Raw genomic sequence first — 2,877 nt, 5'->3', positions numbered from 1 at the left:
GTGACACTTTGAAGCCTCCCGGAGAGCCACCTCTATCCTATCCCTAACCCCTACCGTGAAAATGTTGAAAAGCTTGTGTATGATCCGACGGCTCCCAACTCCACACCCACAACAACGCTATCATCTGACTCTCTGCTTATAGTGGTTACTAGCGTGACAAGATAAATAAAAACAGAATTATCATTATTTTAGTCAAGTAGTACTTCTTAATATGGAAATAATTCCAGTGGAATTTAGAAGCGAGGGTAAAATAAAAACAATTCCGTATTCCAATCCTTTATTTTTTAATCAGACGCTGCTTTAGTCTATGACAAATGTCTCCCGCATGCCTAAACTGCAATATCTTGGATTTATTCTGATGCTTTCCTCCAAACTTTGACCATGTGCTAACCTCTCTTTTTCTTCCCCCAGTTGTTATTATTACTATGTTTGCTCTCTTTTCCTCCCTATCAATTAAGAAACTACTTTTTATTCTTAATTATCCCCAAAATTAAACTACTCTTGATTGTTAATTATAAAAAAAAATCTTAATTCATTCACCACAAAGTATCGTAAATTTAAATGTATTTTTTATTAACAGAAATCATTTCATCGAGGGAAGGAAAAATAATGAAAACAGTAAATATCTAAGAAAGCGAATTGTCCGTCTTGCTCAGTTGGTAGAGTACAAGACTCTTAATCTTGTGGTCGTGGGATCGAGTCTCACTGAGAGCAATTCATAACGGAGGTCTTCCACGAAAGTTGCTCTCAACCTGGAGTTGGAGTACCCTACTACCCTACCTCCCACTTATCCTATTACATATGGGAATAAGATCAGCTAATTTTTTTTTAATAAATATCCCAAGAAAGCATGATGAAGAGAATATAGTAAACAAAGGACAAAACCCAGTCCAAATTTGGTTTGGATTACTTGCTTAACGAGCCCATCTCAGGTCCAACGGAAGTACTGTAGAAGAGCGTGACCAACAAACATTGAATCTCAATGAGCTTTGAGTATATGACACGCCAAGGGCCTTTTCGTCCGCAAAAAATATAAAACAATGAATAACAGGACAAAATCGGAATCGCAGAAATTATTTCAAATACCAATATTATCCTTAAGCGGTTCCTGATCCCCGCTTCTATAAGTACACCCGACGCTCGCCTCTTTACCTTCTTCATTGCACTCTCTTTTTGTTTTCGGCTTTCCTTTTGTCGTTTTCTGTTTCCTAGGTTTTTGGTTTTTCTGCGAAAGCCTTTTTTCTTGTTTCAGCTTCAGCTTCAACAATGGCCCTGGAGGATGATCAGAACGGAGGAGTCGAGAAGGTAGCGGCGGTGACGTTCACGGCGGTGAAACCTCAGCTGATGGTGGAGGCACCCAAGGCAGCTGATGATGCGGTCTACAAGTCTGCTTTCGGCGCGGTTGAGGTTGACCGTACTTGCACCCTAAGCGCAAGGCCGAGCAGGAGCTCCCTCACATCTCCGCTCAACTTGAGTTAGCTGGCTCCACCATTCTCGTTTCTGACATCGCTGAAAACTGATCCGTACGCTCCTACCTCCCCCCTCTCTATTTTGTAGTTTTTATTACGTACGCTTTCTTTACTTTTAATCTTCGGTTATTTCTCCTTGTGATCATTTGCGTTCAGTCATCGTTGAGTTATAAACTGTCTGTTAGGTTTCGTTTATGCCATGGATAAGAGAGCCCGTTTAGATCTTCTTGTTTGGTAGGAAGCTTATTTTTTTTCACGTTTCTCTCTCTAATCTGGTTTATTATTTTGCATCTGACTCCTGCTTTTGCGGTGTTTTTGTTTGGAGCTCCCGTTTCTTAGATCTGTAATACCGATAAATTTAAATATCGTTGTGAAATATTATCCTCTTTTTCTTTGTTTTTTATATTCCCCTTTGATGTTTTCTACTTGTTTGGCTCCAACTGATATTTTATTTCGCCTAAAACAAATTTTTGGGGGATTATAATAAAAATGTTTAAGGTTATTAGAACTGTTTATTTAGACTGAGTTTGCAGTAGGTTAGTTCAATCGCCATTTTGACGCTTTGGTTAGTTACACTTTATGGTGTCGTAACTCGTTTGTTCACTTATGCAGGGTGAAAACCGAGGGGACAGGATGTGTGCTCTGCCTCGAGACTGAGGACGTAGAAGCCGCTATCGCAAAGGCTGTGAGCGTTGGAGGGTGTTGTGGAGGGTGAGATAACTGAGGGCGACGGCGCGTGCTGTGGTAGTCGCGTGGGCAAGGTGAAGGATCCATACGGATACGTTTGGCTATCTGCCCCCTCCAAGAAGTGCGTAGACGTGGAGGCTTAGATGCCGTTGATCTTTTGATTTACATTCTCAGCTTTAACTTTTCTGTGATGGGTGGGCTCCTTATCAGTAAAAAAATGTTTCTAGCCGGTAGGGTTAGGCTATCAATGGTGAGACCTTTGGTATTTACTATTTTGATACTGTTCTTCATGAACCTCCAGCTGTCAGTTGCTCTAAAATGAATTTCACTAGAATTTCTAGTCTCTTATTTTGAAGTATTATATATATTTGTTAGCAGTGACAGTAATATTTGAGCCTCGTTCAGTTGAGACCCAACAAGTTTCTCGTTACGTGTACTTATAACGAGAAACATCAACTGATGTGGTTTAGCTTTTGCTCTGGTGGTTTTTCGTTGGTTCCTGTCTGGTCAACGAGATTGGTACCACTTAATTATCTTTTCTTTGTGCTATAATTTAATTCAAGTATGGTATTTTTGAACTTTATTACCATTTAGTTGTGTTTGTCTTTGTGCTATATTAGTGGTAGGAGTGTAATAAAATGTTTTGAGACATTGGTTCTTAAAATTATAAAATGTTTTCGAGGAATGGTATTTATATGCATGGGAGGAATAAAGTAATAAC

General features: G+C 39.5%; 1 pseudogene; it reads left to right on the top strand.

Annotated features, from left to right (window-relative positions):
* Positions 1 to 1,047: 1,047 nt before the first annotated feature.
* Positions 1,048 to 2,299, top strand: LOC120185157 (annotated as a pseudogene).
* The last annotated feature ends 578 nt before the right edge of the window (positions 2,300 to 2,877 follow it).

The sequence above is a fragment of the Hibiscus syriacus genome, unplaced genomic scaffold (assembly GCF_006381635.1).
Source record: "Hibiscus syriacus cultivar Baekdansim isolate YM2019G1 unplaced genomic scaffold, ASM638163v2 tig00112989_pilon, whole genome shotgun sequence".
NCBI classification, from domain to species: Eukaryota; Viridiplantae; Streptophyta; class Magnoliopsida; order Malvales; family Malvaceae; genus Hibiscus; species Hibiscus syriacus.
Note: the sequence above shows the minus strand (reverse complement) of the source record. Positions and strands in the feature narration are given on the sequence as shown.